This window comes from Nelumbo lutea, chromosome 1 (assembly GCF_056320005.1).
Source record: "Nelumbo lutea isolate HS-2025 chromosome 1, American lotus-T2T, whole genome shotgun sequence".
Taxonomy (NCBI): Eukaryota; Viridiplantae; Streptophyta; class Magnoliopsida; order Proteales; family Nelumbonaceae; genus Nelumbo; species Nelumbo lutea.
The window spans coordinates 108,180,518-108,200,945 of NC_142684.1; positions in this window are offsets into that span (position 1 = coordinate 108,180,518).

The following is a 20,428-nucleotide window of genomic DNA, read 5'->3' on the forward strand; positions in this document are numbered from 1 at the left end:
ATCCCCGGGTTGGCACTTTGACGCTCAAGTCAGTAGGAGATGGTAGATGGTCGGCCAAGCTACAAGGGTGCTGGTCTGAGCTAAGTAGCAGTACGAGTGTCAGAAGTTGGGATCCCTTACCTTGAGCATGGAATACCTTCTTATAGCTGTGGACTAGTGTCTTGGTCGGATTGGACTCCTGGGGTTGTTGGGATGAGGTAAGCTGCCAAGGTATTCGGGATAGTCCTAATCCCTGGCAGAGTTCTCTTCCTTACTCTTTCTTTATTCATAGTTTTGTTTATCTGCACCATGGGTAGCTAACGTAGTTGAGTGGATAAGATGGGGGGCCACAGTAATAGTGTAGCCCAGCCTAGGCCGCGGAATGAGTGCGTGCTACAGAGTTGGCCGAGCTATGCCGATGTGGCTGGGTTGACCGAGCGATGACTGGGTGGCCATGTGTCTCTTTGGACCAGCTCAACTATGACCTGAACAAGAAGATAAATAGTAAACTAAATACTTCATCATATGTACACCCAAATACATATTTTTTTGAGAAACGACTTGTTCAACCAAATCCTCCTGTTGCGATTCATGGTTCTAAAGCTGGAAAGCTAGAAGTAGAACGTTGGCTATGTAGATGTGAATGATTTTAGAGTGGAGCTTTGCAAGATATCGAATACCATACATGTTACTGGTTATTGCATCATTCACATTTATTTTCTTCTTAGGGAGTATCTCTCATTTTGTGTTTAGTTGTTACTAGTTATGTTATTAGAAAGGATTAGTATCTTTCTATAGTTTTGATTTTAAGTTTCTAGTTACTTTTATTGCTAAAGTTGGTGCACAATTTTAGACTTTCTTTGATTTAGTTGTATCTGTCTAGTTACTTCCGAACTTGTTAGTTTTCTTTTTCTTGTTTCTGGTTTGGTTTCTCGAACTAAATATTTCAAGTCTTATCTTGTGATTGTTTTCGATCTTGTCTAACTGTCTTTTCGCTTTCTGGAGTATTAATGAGATTATTCCCTTTCGTTTAGTTTTTTTTGCCACCTATTGATTTTTGGATTTTCTTTTGAGTAGGTGTCTTTATTTCAAGATTTACTAAATCCTTCTCCAAATAATTGTATCTTTCTTTTTCTTCCTCTACACTTAAATTTCTTTCTACTCTCGAAGTTGGTCTCTCTTTCTCATTCTTTCCTTATTGCCTTTTTCGTCTTCTCCATCATGGATGATGTTGAAACCCTGAATGAAGCTTTTCAAAACATGTTGCATGCTAGTAATATCCAAGGTATTGACCTTGTTGATCTTCAACCTCTCCTTCCTGAAAATCTTTGAGAGGGTTAGGTTTTTTTGTTTGTTTGTCATTTATTTCCTTGTTTCATGAATCAATTTTCTGAGCTTGAATGAGGTCTTTATACCCTTTGGAATCTAGATTCAAGCTATCTCCTTTTGACGCCCTTTCAACGGGGACATTTTAGGCTTTACTTTCACTATGAAGAAGATTTTACCTGAATTAGAGATAATGGGCCTTGGATGCTCAATGGTCAATGGATTATCCTTAAACCCTGGGTTCCTGGTTGACTCCAATATCAATGACAGCTTAGTCAGTTTGAACTTTGGGTCCATCTACATGATCTTCCTTATGAAATCCTATTACAAGACATTTGCAGACTCATATTTGAATGTATAGGTCCAATTCATCATATTGAGGTTATCCAAAATTACTTTCGTGCTAAAGTTTTCATTACCATTCACCAACCTTTGAAAACTAGTTTTTTCAGTGTAATGAATTGGGTTACGTTTAGATATGAAAATCTTCCCTTAACTTGTTTACTGTGTGGTTGAGTTGCCTTTACCAGTGTTGTTCACAACCTCTTCCTTATGTTTTTGGTCAATCTTATGAGCAATATTTCAATCATAGATCCATGCATCTTCGGGTCCCTGGCTTAGAGCAGAAATACCCATGCGTCATAACTAGAATCGACCTTCCTTTCATGACTTTGTCCATATTCCCACTCCACCTTCTCAATGACAACCTTCCCCGATAGAAACTCAGCCTCATCAATCACCTATACAATCTCAACATGGAATCTCTAATCCTGATTCAACTTTGGCAAGAATTACCTCATCTGGTTCTATTTCTAACCCGTCCACTTCTCAATATGCCATTATGAGAGTCTCTTTTGAAGCCTATTGGTTAGCTCAATACACTCAAACTACCCCTTCCAACTTCCTATTTTCTGATACTACTGGCTTTTTTTCTTCCAGAGGCAAACACCCCAGGTTTGATCTTCTTGAAAATTTGGAGATAGAAGATACTCCTAACTTGCCCACCTATGACAGACCTGAATCTTTAGATTGAAGTAATTAGACTGACAAAATCCTTTCTATTGTACAATCTGATATGGAAAATGATAATGATCTGCATCTCCATAATAGAGAAACTTCTGAGTAAGAGGAAACTCCTGCAAGTGCGTCAAACACGCCCTAACAGCCACAACACCACCAATGTTGATTATTAGCTAGAACTATCGGGGGGGGGGGGGGGGGGGAGGGGTAACACACCCTAAGGTAGTTCAAGGTTTAGGAGTTTTGGTTAAGAAACATAACCCGGATTTTAGCCAATCGTTTTTCTTATGCTAATTCTTATTTAATTCCTCTCGAAGAATGTGCAGGAGGCTTAGCTGTTTTTGGAAATCTGGTATCCCAGTTTCACCCATTTTGGTTCACTTTAGGTATGTTTTCCTTAAAATTTCTTATCCTCCTGTTTTTGAAGATTGGTTGGTAGGTTTCATTTATGGTCCATCAATTAAAGCCCATAGAAATAAATTTTGGTCCAACCTTAACCAATGACTACAATCTTTAAGCTTACCTTTTTTAGTCCTAGGTGATTTTAATGAAACATATGTAGTCATGATTTAAGATCCTACATCCTCTAACAGTACCTCTAAACTTACATCTAACCAGTATCATAATTTGGTTTTGGATTATAATCTTATTGAAATTAATATTCAAGGGGGGAAACTTAGCTGGTATAACAAAAGATCCTTTGCACTTGTTAATCAAACTCTAAATGGAGCCTTAGCTACCCCAAATTGACTATCAACCTTTCCTCATGCAACCCTTACCTTATGTACAAGATGGGATTCTGACTATCATCCTCTAATTTTAAACATCAATCCCCATAAGAACCAATATCCAAAACTTTTTAGGTTTTATGAAATGTGGTTGTCAGAATCTTGTAGTCAAGTTATTCAAAATGGGTGGGATTTCCATATAGATGGTTATGTTGCCTATAAACTTTCTGAAAGGATGGATCGAATTAAAGTTGATCTTATTCAATGGAAGAAATTAAAATTTATGGACCCTCAACAGAAATTAAGTGAATTAGAACATTAGACTATTCATGGTGAATTATTAACTCCTTGGGATCAAACTAAAATAAGAGGAAAAATGAAATTCAAGGATTTAGAGATTGTCAAGGCTCTTGGGTGACAGATCACAAAGATATAGCAAGAGTTTTTATTTCTTAATTTTGGGACTTATTTACACTTCAATCTCAGGATGATTTGTCCTTTATTCCAGATATCTTTAACCCTATCATTTTTTAGGAGGATAATGTCTTTTTAACTGCCATCCCTTCTGAAGAAGAGGTTAAGTCATATCTCTTTAGTATAGGTAGTCTTAAATCTTTGGGTCCAGATGGGATGCCAACCTTAGTCTATAAAGTGTATTGGGATCTAATGAGAATTGAAATTGTAGCTTTTGCAAATGAATTTTCCAGAATAAGAAATTACTTAAATGCCTAAATCATACCTTTATTTTCTTTGTACAAAAAAGAAAATCGTATAAAATTCTAAGATTATCGTCCAATCAGTCATTATAATGTGTTATATAAAATCATTTAAAAAATTTTAGCTATCAGACTTTATACTGTTTTCAATAAATGCATCTCCCCCAACCAACAACCTTTATTCCAGGGCGACAAATGACAGATAACACCATTATTGCCCATGAAATGTTCCATTTTTTAAAATATCATAAAAGAGGTACAGGCTATGTGGCCATTAAGTTAGACATGGCAAAAGCTTATGATCGACTTAAGTGGTCTTTTCTTCTGTCAATCCTAAAAGTATTAGGGTTTTCACAAGAATTTTTTTTACATCATTCTAAAATGTATTTCTTCTATCATGTTGCCCCAAAATTCAAAGTCTGGTTTAAGAAGTAGGTTATTTAGTCCTGGAATCTTCTTCATAGAAGATTGATAATCCCTTGGATCCAATATAATGAGAATTTTTACATGGTACCTTATCCTATATCTCTTATTATTTCTCATCTTACTTTTAATGATCTCCTCATTAATGGTAATTGGAATACCTCTAGTCTTTATATTCATTTTGATACTGACCAAATTGAACATATTTTGCGAACACTTATTTTTCCAGTTAATACATTTGTTTCCTGGATCTGGACCAAACATTCATTAGGTAAATTTTTTACTTCAGCTGCTTATATTGATCTACTTTACAATTCTCTCCCAAGACTTTTTGACCAATTAAAATTCTGTCTTAAGTGGATTTGGAAACTTTCCTATCCCCCTCATTATCAATTTATTCCTTTGGAGACTTATTCAAGATTTTATCCTTGACAAAGCAAATATTTTTACTACTAATCAAGATCAAAATTGTGTCTTTTGTCATAATCAAGTAAAAACTTTGCAACATCTTTTTCTAGAATGCTCCTTCACTCAGTCCATTTTATTTGTTTCACCATGGAATATTAACTTAAATACTACTTCTCACTCCAATAGGTGGATTGTATTCTTACACTTGGTACTCTTTTTTCTGAGAAATCTACTTTTCTAAAAGTTCTAAGTTGGTATGCTATATACTATATCTGGTTTGCACACAATGAAAAATCTTTTAAAGATATTACTATTTCGAAACTCTAGATTCTTCGTAGGACTAATACTATTTCAATGGTGTTCGAATACCAAGCACTCCATGGGAATTACCCTTAGAACTACCTTCACATTTAAACCTCTCTATGCAATTAGAAACGGATGGTATTATATTTACAAATGCAGGGAAAATAACATCTACTTTGTTTTGTTATGGCACTATCCTTTTGAGGACTCAACTACAATGTATACAAATCTCAGTAGGGCGGAGAAACTTAAAATCAATTGACGCAGCAGAACTTTTTGCTATTTATCAAGGAATCCCACAAGCTCTTCAACTAGGAAAAAGGAATATCGTGATCTGTTTCAGATTCTCAGCTAGCTATTCAAGTGCTTCAAGGAAAAGTTTCCCTTCATTGGTCATTTTTGGATTTGCTTCAATGAACAAAAAACTTATTTCAATCTGTTACTTTATTTATTAGTAAGAAATATAACATCCCTACTCATCAGATAGCATGCAGGAGTAAACATACTCTATAGGATTATTTTTTTGTTGAATACTTATCCTCCTGCCATATTTGATGTAAAAAACTTTGTAGTTTGTTCTCTTAGTTAATATATTGTTTTTTATCTTTCAAAAAAATAAAGGTATCTATGCGAGTGTATGATTTTGTTTTTGGAAAAAAAATAACAACCGTCATATAAATCAGTTGTTTTTGCTTTTAAAAACAAAACCATTTACACCAAAGAATACCCTATTAAATTTCAACTATGGATGTGAGAGTAGATGAATGGGTCATTAAACCCCCTCTCTCTTTATATTTTTATACTTTTTATCTTAGTTTGAAAAAGAAAATGAATGAATTAAATAAAAAACAATATCTTGGAGTCCAATTACAATACCCAAAATAGATGATACCAAAAAATTGATAACCAGTCAATTGGATGAAACTCGTATCTGCAGCAATCGCCATCTCTGCAGCTTACTATCACGGGGTTAATCGTTGAGGCCCTGTGCGACACTCGAAAGGGGCAAGTAAGCCTACACAACAAAGCAAACACACACAAAAAGGTAACAAGATGGCACATGAATTAGCAAAAGGCTATTTGTATTGCAATAATCAGTGGTAAGCACAAGCACACAGTACAGTGTCGAGGGGATCTTGTGCTTAACCTTTACACACTTATGATCTCACTCGACTACCTAACTCCCCTCAAAGAATACGTTAAGCTTTTGGGGGAGTGACAATAAAAAACATCAAAAAGGTGAAAAATCATACTACAGTATTACAATAATGCCATTGACAATCCCCAATACAAAAGTACATGCATAGCGCACCCATGACACACTTGGACATTGAAGTGGCGGCTGTAGGCACGATGGTTGGCACTTGATGGCGCGATGAAGAGAACACTTATTACAGTCTCCCCCATTCAATTCAGTCTTCATCCTCGAAGACTAGCTTTCTGCTTGAGGCTTGAACTTGTTGGTGAAGGAAGTTTCTTCGACTGCTTCACAAACATGGTTTCTTCCAAGGCCCAAATAGGAGGTTGGGTAGATGGCTAGTGGATGTTTTGGATGGTGAGAAAACCTATGGCTAGTCCCTAAGTTAAGTCCCTGCCTGGCTGCTTCAAGGTAGGATTTTGGATGGTTCCCGATGGTGGTAGGAAAATTGGTGGCCAAGGCTGGGTCAAAATGGTATTTTGGATTATTAGGGTGTTGGTTCCCATGCATTTTTCCCTAAGGGTGACTCACAGGGCTACTACGAGATTTATCTTGAGGGATGATGTTAATGTTGTCCTTAAATGGTTTGGGTGGTACTCGCTCTCCCTGGTGGTTGTGGTAGTAGATGTGGGCAAAGTTTGACACAGCCTTGGGTATTCTATTGGGCCCACCAGTTGTGGGTGCACGTGGCTTCTGCTGCAAAGGTGGCTTCCGCTGCTATTGTTGTGGCGGCATTGGCACTGATGCTGGCGCTGACTTCTTCCTGAAGTTGCTACGATCACTTCTGGTTGCACTGGTGGTGGTTGTAGATATTTCTGCCATCAATGGTTGAGGGAGGTGTTGGAGTTGCAAGGCAGAGACTTGCTTCTTCTTGATGCTAGCAGTGGTGATCATGTTGACCATGCAAGGTGACTGCTCGTCCAAGATCATCAGGGTGTCGAGGTGAGGCGCCAATGCCGCTTTTGCCTATATCATGAAGTCCATTCCAAGGACAATATCAAAATCATCTATGTGGATGACGGAGAGGTCAATCTCTCCATCCTAGGTGCCAAGTTGTAGTCTTACTCGGTGAGCCATGCCTTCAGTAGGTTTGGCACCTGTGTTAACTGCTTTGAGCCAGCCAAGCTCTTTGGAAATAGCCAAATTAAGTCTCTTGGCCTCTGCAATGGATATGAAGTTGTGAGTGGCCCCTGTGTCAACTAGGGCCCTGGTTGGCCTCCCGCCAATGGTTACATCAGCATACCTCAATCCTCTCTTGACTGAGGAGGGCTGTTGGGAGGTAGCCCCTTTCTTCATATCATCGAGCTGGGCTTGAAAATTGTCAAGCCTGTCTTGGACATGCGAGTTAGAGGAGCTTGCTTCTTGTTGGCGTGCAGTGCTGCAAATTTGCTTGAGCATGTCGTTGATTATGTCTCGGACCTCGTCCACGACTCCACGCAAGCAACCTTCAATCTCGACCAGTGTATTGTCCATGGCTTCCATGTTTTGTTGCAGCTCGTCTATCGAGTCTCGCATCTCACCTATGGTGGCTTCGCAACGCATCATGCGCAACTCAACGACTGCATGCTTGTTGGAAGATTTCTCATGTTTTCTAGGCTTCGGTGCATTGTCCTTGCCGATGTCATCGGCGGGCGCATCATCGCCCTCATGGGTTGTGGAGAGTCCATGCTCGATCTCCTCCATGATGTCCTTGTTGTGCTTCATGCTGTCACTTGCATCGCGGGTCGAATGGCTTAAAAGGAGCTCTGCTCTGATACCAACTGTCACGGGGTACTTCTACAGCGGAAGAAGCCCGTGCAGCGTCTAGGCCAAGGTAGGTCAGGACAAGCCTTTATGCGCTTAGAGGCTAGGAGTTGCCCGATGGGATGGCTCCCCCAAAGTCAGTAGCACTGGATCATGACCTCATGTCCAATGGCCGGGGCACTCTTCTGACTCAGACCAGTCCATGGGAGGCGCCGCTTACATGCTAAAGGGAGACAAGCATAAGGCAAGGCGACCATGCGCTGATGAGGTGACTTGGTACTAGACCTGTTCATGGGCCGGGCTTTTACTCTTCATTAATAGAAATATGTTAGGCCCGAGCCCGAGCTCGGCCCGGCAAACAGGCCTACAACTTAGGCCCGAGCCCAACTCTAATAAAAAGCCCGAAGCCCGACCTAATAAAAAAATTAGAAAATTTCCCTATTCAATAATCAATATAAATCAGAATTTATTTATATTAAAAAATATATAAATTCAAAATTTATTTATATTAAAAAAAGAATATAAAGAAGGGAAAGAGGATGTGGAGAAGAAGAATTCAGTTGGAAAAAGAAGGGAAAGAGGTGAAAAAAAGAGGGATATTCAACTAGGGTTTTTAGGTTTAGTTATAGGTCGGGCCGGGCCGGGCTATTTTGACAAATCCCAAGCCTGGCTCGGGCCCGGGGTTTTTGGCCCGAGGTTAAGCCCGCGGGCCTATATACCTGTTCAAGCCCGTCCAGGGGTCGGGCTGGCCCGTTGGGCCACCCGGCCCATGAACAGGTCTACTTGGCACTGATGTGAATGGTCTCCTGTATGCTGATCATGACAGGCACCTGTGTGACATGATGATAGGCAATCGCTTGGGCCGAAACACACCCGTGCACTAGAGGCAACGAGATAGCTCACTCAGCTTGGGCAAGGGACTGGCGTGGTGAAGGGTCATGCTTGAGCCAGGCCCACATGCCAAGCCTCCCCCTCCCTTGAGTATCGGTAGCGCAATGCTGGTCCAACACTGTCCCCATGAGCGAGTGTGCGCCCATGAGAAACCCTGGTAGCCATGCTAGTTGTTAACTAGGGCCGCCCCGCAAGGGGATGATGGTCTAGGAGTGCCAAGGTTAGGCACCCAAGGAGGTCGACCACCCCTCCTCAAAGAGTACGTTAAGCTTTTGGTGGTTTGCCTGAAGATAACATCAATTCTCCCAAAAATTTTACATGCAAAAATGACGGTGATATCCCTAACGTAAATCTGCCAAGCATATACAAGGCTAAGCCTGTGTCGAACCATCACATTACGACGACTGCCAATTAAAAGCAAATACGTCAGTGTTTATCTTTCCACTTTTAATGGCATGTTAATTGGCGGTAGACGTTAAAAACACAACTCTCCCATGTCTCGAATCAACTCCACTCCACTCGTCTTCTCTTCCCCTTCTCTGAGATACAAACCTCACCTCTATTCCCCACTCCACCGATCACACCAACACCGGTGACGGCTATTTGAGAACCTCTAGGGATAACCATAAGAGATTTTTAATGGATTCTACATAAGAAAGGTCCACGGAGACTTAGAAGGGATAATCAAGTACTCGTTTCTAGAGCACCCCGTCTCTCATCCTATCATTCTCTACTTAAATCTAATCAAAGTATAAGTATGTTGAAAACAAGATCACCATCATGTTGTTCATACAATCCTCAAAATGTGCATATGGTTGTCCTTGTCAAATCCCGTCATTGGATAATATCGAGTGTGATGCTTACAAAAGTGTCGACCATTAGAAAGCTGCAACGAAGCAAATTTATCAATGTATAATAGTTGTTTGAAGGAATTCTATGGAAGAAAGGAGTATAGGAAATTGTTCCGGTGGGTGTAATTGCAACAGACCGGTATAAAGAAGAAGATAAAGAAGACAAACGGGGGTGGGCCTATGCAATCCGCAGTGACCACTGCGACGTACACCATTGTCGGCATTGGTGTAATTGGCATTGTGCTGAATGGGGGTGGGGGTTTGTAGCTCAGAAAAGGGGAAAAGAAGCGAGAGGGGGATAGGGTGATTTGGGATAGTGGAACTCAAAAACATGCTCTTTTACGTTTATACAAATTCCGCAAACACTGACATGTTCACCCGTAAATTGCGGACACATTGGTTACTGCATTTGCGAGTTCAACTGGATGACAACCAATTAGCTGCCATTCATCAAAATTCATAAGGAGTTTGTTCCGATTGATCATAGTTTTCTGGTATTATAGAAATTATATATATATATATATATATATATATATATATATATATATATATATATATTTCAGTTTAAGATAAAAGAAATATTAGAAATAGAGGAATGAAATGAAAGGTTTATTGGTTTAATGGCGCATCAATCCACTCAGTTGAAAGTGAAGGATACGGACCTTTTAATTGTAGTCCTCAATTTCCCTACAATGTAATGAGTCCAGCCAATCAGTCTACCGTGTCAGATTGAGCTACGTTAGGAAACTGAAAGTAGAATCTCCATCTAAATAGCAGAAATTTGGTCATGTTTTTCGAACCGCAATTGATCTGGACAGTTGGTCCGTCTCAGTAAGTATTCAGGTAACTGGTTTCATTTTACCTTAAATTCAGTTTCTGACAAAAAAACTCTTAAATCAGTCAATGATTCATTGAATCGGACAGTCAAATCGTTGATCCGTTAATCCATTCAATGGTTTTTTACCGTTTTTATTTTTTTAATTATTTTTTATTTTTATCAGAACAGATCATCATTTATATCAGACGATCGAACTATCAACCCAAAAATCAGTGGCTAAAACGGTTTTATTTTCAAACCGTTTTTTAAAACCATGATTTATATTGTTAAATGATAAAAAAACACGATTAATCGGTGCAAGCAATAGTATAATAGCTAGTTAGTATGCGGATACCTTTGTACATACGGCTTGCTGTCTTGAAAGCATGAAGCTAAATCAAATCAATAACAACTTAGGAATAGGGTTTACTCTTTTACTCAAACACAATAATATATAAGATAGGGCCTCCGAATAGGGTAAAATAGAAAAGAAAAATATTCTCGTCCATATTAGTCTAGTGGTCTTGTTTAAGAGAAGTTAGATATAATATTACTCAAATAACATATGAGTGTGTGTGTATGGGGGTGGGGGGTTTCAAACGTCTGGGCCGGGACCCAGGCCCAAGCTTATGATTGAGCCTACGACCCAGCTTGGGTCAAGTCTAAGGCCTGGTTCAAGCTGTGCATTTGACATTCTTTATTTTAAGGAATTAATTATTTCCCTATTCCAGTTAAAATACGAGTTTGCATTCTGTGAACCCGCCAATAAAAATGGAATACATTGGAATTGGTCGGCTGTTAGCTGAAGAAATCCGATTGAGTCATAACAAAATCACAAAAAAAAAACCAAAAGGGTTTTCTTTCAATGGATTCGAACTCCCTCCTTTCGAGTACTTCTCTCCTTTGAGACCTAACCCAGATAATTATCCCACTGGCCACTTGGAATGCTTCTCTAGACTTGGGCTCGGAGGAGAGGAGGACTTGAAATGGGAGGGAGTTTGAATGAAATCTTTGAAATTTTGGGTTTTTTGTCCTTTTGTGGATAGTTTAATCGGATTTGTTCAGCTAACGGCTGAACACCTGTTGGTGTTATCAACTATTCAAAATTCCGACATGTTCCGTTTTTATTGGTGGGTTCACGAGAAGTGTAAACCTGTGTTCACAGGATGAAAACTCTAAAAATAATCTTATGAAAACTGATTTTTTAGCTAACGGCTGAACACCTGTTAATGTTATCAACTATTCAAAATTCCGACATGTTCCGTTTTTATTGGTGGGTTCACGAGAAGTGTAAACCTGTGTTCACAAGATGAAAACTCTAAAAATAATCTTATGAAAACTGATTTTTTAATTATAAAATGAAAATCTAAGGAATGATTTCAGGTCAAAGCCCCCTATAATCAGGCATGTAGTTTATTTACATTCAGACACTATCATTTCAAAGTTTAAACAAAATAAACACGTGTCAAATTCTGATTAGTGGTAGTTCAAGAACAAAGCCCACTAGACATGTGTCAAATTCTAATTAGTAGTAGTTCAAGAAAAAAGTCCACTAACATGCAGAGTGGAGCCCACCACCATACAAAATTGTGAGAAGTGGGAAGTTCCCACTTTCAATCATTTCCTAAAAAAAAAAAAGGAAACTATGCTATTAATTATTGTTAACTACTAAACTAATTAATTAATTCCAGCTATCTAATTAATTAATTATTGTTAAGAGAGCTACGAGGATTACAAATACAAGAATTCAGAAAAAGGAGTTTAAAACAATAGCTGAACAGAAAATAAAATGAACGACAGAAAAAATTTCAGTTGTATTTATATTAGTTTTCTTTCATTTTTTTTTAGTTTTTCATTTAATTCATCTCTACTTATTTTATATATATATATATTATTTTTTGTTGAAATGGGTGGTAAAGCACCCATCTTTGAAATGGTGAAGTCTAATGTTTTCGTCGCTCTAATGAAATGGCGAAGTCTAATGTTTTCGTTGCTCTAATGACTTATTTTATATTTTTTATTATATTTTGTTGAAATTAGGGTTGTTCACGGGTTGGGTTGGGTCGGTTTATTGGGGTTTTCCCAACCGACCCGACCTGGTTGGGTTACCTGAGGTGGAAACCGAAACTAACCCATTGATAGGCAAAACTGACTTGGTCGGTTTGAGTCGGGTTGGGTCGGTTTCGGTTTTGCTCTTATACAAAAAGGACAAAAAAGCCTAGAACTAGAAGGAAATTTATTTGACCATCATTTCAGCCATCTGAATTCAATTCAGAGTCCAAGATAAATCTTCATATAAATCTGAATTAGTTGTTGTTCAAGAATCCAAGATAAATCTAAATTCAATTCAGGTAAAGAATAAAATCAATAAATTCTTCATGTAAAAACAAGTGTCAAGTAAGACAAAAGTTATCAATAAAATAGAAAGTCAAACTGTTTTATATAAAGAAGGCCGAAATAATTTATATTTCAATCAACTTTATAAATTATAATCTAAGTAAAAAATGACAGCTAATTCTAATTGTAATTGCCTAATTAATTGCCTATTTGGTGTAAAAAACTATAGAAACTAGGATAGATACAATTTAGTTAAATAGGAACTAGAATTCTAAAAGACTAGTTAAGCAGAAACTAGCTAGAAGACTAATTTGTTCGGTTCGGTCGAATCGGTATATTTTCGGTTTATGAATTTTCCCAACCCAAAACCGACCGGTGCTAATGAAAACCCGACTGACTCGGATTGAATCGGTCCAGATTAATCAATTTAGTCGGATTGGGCCTTCTTATGAACAGCCCTAGTTGAAATGGGTGGTAAAGCACCCATCTTTAAAATGACGAAGTCTAATATTTTCGTTGCTCTAATGAGCAAATGAAATGGGAAGCGGGTAAAGAAGATGACGTTATGGGTTATCCGGGTCGAATGTATTACCATTTGGACAAATACCATGCAGACCCGGTTTATAAATTGCATATTAAGACGGGGTAACGAGCCGGATTAATAATTAACAGTACTGTTAATAATTGACACATGGTTAATTAAGTATTAATAATAATTGCCGTACAACAGATGTTGTAAATATTATTTCAGGAATTAATTATTATATAAACACGTTATTATAATTACTGTTAACTAATATTATAATAATTATTAACAAATTTAATTATTAACATTAATAGTAATAATATATAGATGAAATATTATTATTAATAATAATAAAATTATTTAATTTCAAACCGATTTCTAAATTAATATTAACTAATGCTTTCTAATTAATTATCCGGTTTAATTCATTTAAAATCATACTGGCTTCTTTAATTAGAATTGTTATTAATTGGACATAATTAATTATTCAAAGGGTAATTGTCCAAAACCCACCATCACTTTTTCTCACCATATCAGTGAGATTTTATTTTCTAAAATTCATCATCCGTTACAACACCATTAAAATTTGAATGACCCAAATTGTCCACATCAACCTAAATACATATTTCATGACTAAACTGCTCCTCAATGGTGAATCGGCCTATTAAACAATGCTTTTTTACCAAACTCTTGGGTTTTGGATAAGTTTGGAATAACAGCACTAAAAGAACAAACCTTGCAACATCTGAATCTCAATATAAGATCTTTGACGGTAGTTCTTTGGCTTCTCATTCCTGGAAAAATAGAGGAAGTAGGGAAGAAAGAATTGGTGTCTTCTGAATCCAAGTTTGGTGGTTTTCCTACTGAAGTGGAAGATTTCAGTGTTCAGGGGATGAGGTTGCAGAAACAGATTTCTCTTTCTAAGCAAAGCAAGAGGTTGCAGGAAAAGAAGAGTAAGAACATCCCACAAGAAAGGTCATGGAAAGCCTGGAATAACTGGTACCCAAGAAGACAAACCCACCATTGGCACACGGCTGATGACATTATCTTGATGCTCATTCATCAGGTTCGTTCTCGTTGGCGCACCTGTTTTTGTTTTATTTGGACATACTTAGCCTTGTTGAATGATTGAATTTACTACGCTCTGCCATTTTGGTTTCTTTGTTCACTGTGGGCAGTTCATAACGTTTGGGTTTGCATGTACGCCTCCGTATTTTGTATGGGAGAAGGTGATAGGGATGCACGATACCAAGAGTATATGCTTGAGGGCACTAGCCAGGTTCCCAGTTGTCATCCCCATTTGGTTCTTGGCCATTATTTTCCCTTTCTTCGGTCCTATCAACTCCACTGTCGGTGCTCTCCTGGTCAGCTTCATCATATACATCATACCTGCCATGGCAACCTACTCTCTCTTCCTTTGTAGACAGAGATGGCATTGCCATTAATTTGCTATGTCTTCTCTCCAGTGTTTTTGCTCTCAAGTTTTCAGTGCAGCTGCAATATCGTAGTTGTCTTTTATTGCCCATTAATTTCCTGCAATCTCCTGCAATATCGTAATTTTCTTCTATTGATAGTTCCAGGAAGGCAGATTTTGATGTTGGTTCATTGATGAAGATGGTAGACAACCGTGGCTTTGGTAGTTCTCTAAAGCACAATGTTACCGAATTGGGTTTGTCAAGTGAAGGAAAAATCCTGTGAAGGAACATTAATGGTGTATGTGTCTGTTGCATAAACATGAGCAGCAATATTCCGAATGTTTTTATTCTCATACGATGAGAGAGGCAATAGTCGACCATTCTTCTTCTCAGACGATGAGGAGAAGCAGCGGCCTGTACTCTGACTTTTCTTCTTCTCAGGTGATGGGAACAGTCTTCACGAGCATCCAACTATTCATCTTCTCAGACGTATCCTGTTCCTTCAACTTATCAAACGAAGGGGAAGCAGCGGTCGATGGGAAAAGAAAGTAGCGGCTAATGCTTGGGTTTTGGGTTGAAGATTGATGGGGTAATTTTGGTATATTGCAAAATGGACCGAATATAATAACGGGTAAAATAGTAAATTAATACTTCCCATTAGTCAATTCAAATTCTAATATTTTTCAGAAATTAATGTAGTTAATTCATTACCAATTAATAAAATCAGAATAGGTTGATTTTAAATATTGTTTTGAAATCTGAAATTATTGAAAATAAAAAATATTAATATCAAAATACAAACAATTAAAATAATTATTGTGAGAATTAGTTAGAATAGTTTTGATAATTGGTGAAATTATTAGTTTTAAGTAATATTATTTCAAATTATTATTAATATTAATATTAATTTATATTATTATTACAAGTAATTATAATTAATACTATTATTATAGTTAATTCTATTATTATTCTCCAATAAATACTTCATTTAGTGAAAGCTAAATTATAAAACTTTCTATTATTCAATATTGTTAAACTTAAGAATTATAAAAGCAAATATTATTTTATGAATTAACTAAATATTGTATTTATAACAAATTAATTACTTAATAAACATAAAAATAAAGTAATACTTATAGTAGTAATAATAATACTTTAGTATTAAAGATTTTAAAATCAATACACACGTAATAAGAATATATTATTAATCTATTAATAATACTGATTATTATTAAAAAATTGTTAATATCAAAATTTAATTACTTAAAATTATTTTCTGAAATTACCCATTTTAATTTCTTCAAATTATTATTTACTGAATAATTTTAAATACTCTTTGATTAACGACCTTATTTTTGAACAATTGGTTTTTTATGTTCAATAATTTCTTTTTTTGCAAAAAATTAAATAATTTTTCATTTGCAATGCTAACCATTTTATTTTTCTCTTGTTCAGTTTTCCAAAAGATAAAAAAATAAATTAATGATATTTACCTATTTTTATCAAATTATGTATTTATCAATTGTTGTCATTGATGATGATGATGATGATGAGTCAACTTTTTAAAAGAGAGGGGTACTAATAATAATTAATGGCTTCTAATTAATTAATTTCAACTATTAATTACTAGTAATAATAACTCACTGATATTAATTAATTACTAATAATAATTACTGCTAATACTTAATTGCTGATATTAACTAATTACTGATAATATTTCTCATTAATAATTCGAAATGATAATTAATAATGATTTTCATAATGGTAATTGATGATGGGCATTTTGGCAATTCCCGGCTGGCTAGTGACTCAGATGCCTAGCTGAATAATCCCTACTTGGAATGTGCCTTGGACGCCTAGCTGAATGGTTCCTACCTGGAAGGTGGCTTGGATGCCTAGCTGAATGGTGACTAGCTGGAGAGGTGGCACTGATGCCTAGCTGAATGGTGATGAGCTGGAGAGGTGGCTCTGATGCCTAATTGAATGGTGACGAGCTAGAGAGGTGACTCTAATGCTTAACTGAATGGTGATGAGTTGGAGAGGTGACTTTGATGCCTAGCTGAATGGTGATGAGCCAGAGAGGTGGCTCTGATGCCTAACTGAATGGTGATGAGCTAGAGAGGTGACTCTAATGCCTGGCTATATGGTGACGAGTTGGAGAGGTGGTGACTCTTATGCCTAGCTAAATAGTGATGAGCTGGAGAGGTGGCTTTGATGCCTAGTTGTATGGTGACGAGTTAGAGAGGTGGCTCTGATGCCTGACTGTATGGTGACGAGCTGGAGAGGTGGCTCTGATTCTTGGTTGTATGGTAACGAGTTGGAGAGATGGCTCTAATTCCTAGCTGAATGGTGATGACCTGGAGATGTGGCTTTGAGGCGACCTGCAAGGAAATAATGTTAGAGTGCCCGGGTTGCTTTACCCGGGGTGGGCACTCCGATGCTTAAGCCAATGAATGCAGAGAATTTTTGAGAGAGATGAAAGTAAGAGAGCTAGAGAGTTGCGAGAACTAAATTATGCATGTACTTTCTGAAATTGGAGGTAAGGCCTTTATATAGCCATTGTTTGGCGTGGGCATCACGCAATGCATCTGGGACCTGTAGGAAGACGTGCCTAATTGCTTTAAAGTCCTCGAAGGTAGTCATGCATGTAGGCCAATCTTTGTACCTTACTCGGTTTCCTCCAAAACATTCGGTGTGAGAGCTGACTTCCGAGAGACCTAGGAGTGGTGGGATGCATGCAGAATTCGTCGACAAGCACGTCTCGTAGGTCGCCACCTGGACCTTAATCAGGTTGGCAAGCCCTCAAGGGAGGTTGCTGTTCACGTCGAGGCCACTTTGGCTAGTATCGATGAGGTACCATAGGTCGGCCCTGACAAGGTGCTGCTAGCCGCCCTGAGTTATGGACGAGGCCACCAGATAGGTTTCCACCAATCAATGTAGGAGGCTGGTCACTAGATCAGCGGCGGAGGCAGGTCACCAGGTCGGCGGCAAAGGACAGTCATCAGGTCAGCGGTAGAGGCAGGTCGCCAGATCGACGGTGGAGGCAGGTTGCTAGGTCAGGAACGGAGGCAGGTCGCCAGGTTGGCAACAGAGGCAGGTCACCAGGTTGCCATGTCACTAGGTCGGCGGCGGGAGCAGGTCGCCAGGTCGGCGACAGAGGCAGGTCTCCAGTTGGGACTACATCATTTTGGCTAAGGCAAGTTATCACCTAGGTGATTTTGGGGTGTCACCCTGTTGTTCTGAGATGCCATGTGTCATGATGTCAGTGGAGGGCCAAATCTACCCTGTTCATTTTCCCCCCACTCCCGAGCTGAGATCAGCTTAGCGAAGGGGGTAGATTTGTGCTTCGTTGTAGGTCCTTTGTTGTTCTGTTACCAACATATTTCAAGATCAGCTTAGGGGTCCTTGATGCTGAAAGAGGTTTGGCTTCCCCTTGTGATTTGTGCATCGATGTTGGAATTTAAATAGTTGGTCGGTGTCACGACTGCATTGTGTCAGTCCTCTAAGGTCTTGGTTGTCTACTCCTATGATAAACCACAAGGAGATCAACTTGCAGGGGCAGCTTTACTAATTACAGGTTGCCACCTTGCATGGGAACCTTGAAAGGATCAACCCGCAAGGGCGACTACAGTCCGTTCCGATCCCGTGGGAGCCACGAAGGGCTCAACCTATAGGGGTGACCTCACGAACAGGATTGACAAGGCTCATCTGGGCTGATTACGTGTGTTGCTAGGTTGGTGGAGGTCGGTTGCCAGGTCAGAGGTAGGTCTCCAGGTCACTAGGTAGCCAGGTGCTAGGTTGGCAGATGTAGGTCTCCAGGTCGGTGGAATTTTGACAGTAGAGTTTTGCTCTTAGCACCTCGGCCTACAGACACGTTGTCACCTTGGAAAGACTAACCTATGAGGGCGACTCCACAACCTGTTGGCCAACAACTCCCATGTAAAGCATGGAGGGCTTGATCTACAGCATGACCTCACAGTTTGTTGGCTATCAACTCCCATGGGAACCATGGAGGGCTTGACCTGTGGGGTGGCCTCACATTCTGTTGGTCGTCAACTCTCGCAAAGAGCACATAGGACTTGACATATGGGAGTGGCCTCACAGTTAGGGAGATTTTGTCCAGGTAAGACTATGAGAACTCATTTGGGCTAATCATTTTGCTTCTGCCCCCTAGGGGGTTCTTTCGATCAAGCGCGCTTATTGTTGCTTGAAGATGTTATTACTTGGGGCTTAGAGAATCGGGTGAGAACATAGCCTTTTGTAGTGTTTTCCACAGACGACGCCAATTGATGATGGGCATTTTGGCAGTTCTTGGCTGGCTAGTGACTCAAATGCCTAGCTGAATAATCCCTACCTGGAATGTGGCTTGGACGCCTAGCTGAATTGCTCCTACCTGGAAAGTGGCTTGGACGCCTAGATAAATGGTGATGAGCTGGAGAGGTGGCTCTGATGCCTAGCTGAATGGTGACAAGGTGGAGAGGTGGCTTTGATGCCTAACTGAATGGTGATGAGCTGGAGGGGTGACTCTGATGCCTAACTGAATGGTGATGAGATGGAGAGGTGGCTCTGATGCCTAGTTGAATGGTGACGAGTTGGAGAGGTGACTCTGATGCCTAACTGAATGGTGAGGAGCTGGAGAGGTGACTCTAATACCCGGTTGTATGGTGATGAGCTGGAGAGGTGGCGGCTCGGATGCCTAGCTGAATGGTGATGAGCTGGAGAGGTGGCTCTGATGTCTGACTGTATGGTGACGAGTTGGAGAGGTGGATTTGATGCCTAGCTAAATGGTTATGAGTTGGAGAGGTGGCTTTGATGCCTAATTGAATGGTGACAAGTTGGAGAGGTGATTCCAATGCCTGGCTGTATGGTGACAAGTTGGAGAGGTGGCGGCTCTGATGCTTATTTGAATGGTGATGAGCTGGAGAGGTGGCTCTAATGCCTAACTATATGGCAACGAGCTAGAGAGGTGGCTCTGATGCCTAGCTGTATGGTGATGAGCTAGAGAGATGGCTCTGATGCCTAGTTGAATGTTGATGAGCTGGAGAGATAGCTTTGATGTGACTTACAAGGAAACAGTGTGAGAGTTCCCGGGTTGCTTTACTCAGGGTGGGTACTCTGATGCTTAAGTCTGCAAATGAGGAGTTTTTGTGAGAGAGTTGAAAGTAAGAGAGCTAGAGAGCTACGAGAACTAAATTGCGCATGTACCTTTTGAGGTTGGAGGTAAGGCCTTTATATAGCCATTGTTTGGTGTGGGCATCACACAACACGTTCGAGATCTCTAGGAAGCTGTGCCTAATTGCTCTGAAGTCCTCAGAGGTAGACGTGCACGTAGGCCAATCCTTGCGCCTTACTCGATTTCTTGCAAAACATTTGGTGTGAGAGCTGACTTGCGAGAGACCTAGGAGTGATGGGATGCATGTAGAATTCGTCGGCGAGCACGTCTCGCAGGTCACCACCTGGAACTCAATCAGGTCGACAAGCCCTCGAGGGAGGTTGTTCCTCATGTCTAAGTCACTTTGACCGGTACTGACGAGGTGCCAGAAGTCAGCCCTAGACGAGGTGTTGCTAACCACCCTAAGTTGTGGACAAGGTCACCAGCTAGGTTTCCACCAGTTCAGTGGAGGAGGCAGGTCGCTAGGTCGGCGGCAGAGGTAGGTCGCCAAGTCAACGGTAGAGGTAGGTCGTCAGGCCGGCGGTGGAGGCAGGTCGCAAAGTCAACGGTAGAGGCAGGCCACTAGGTCAACAAT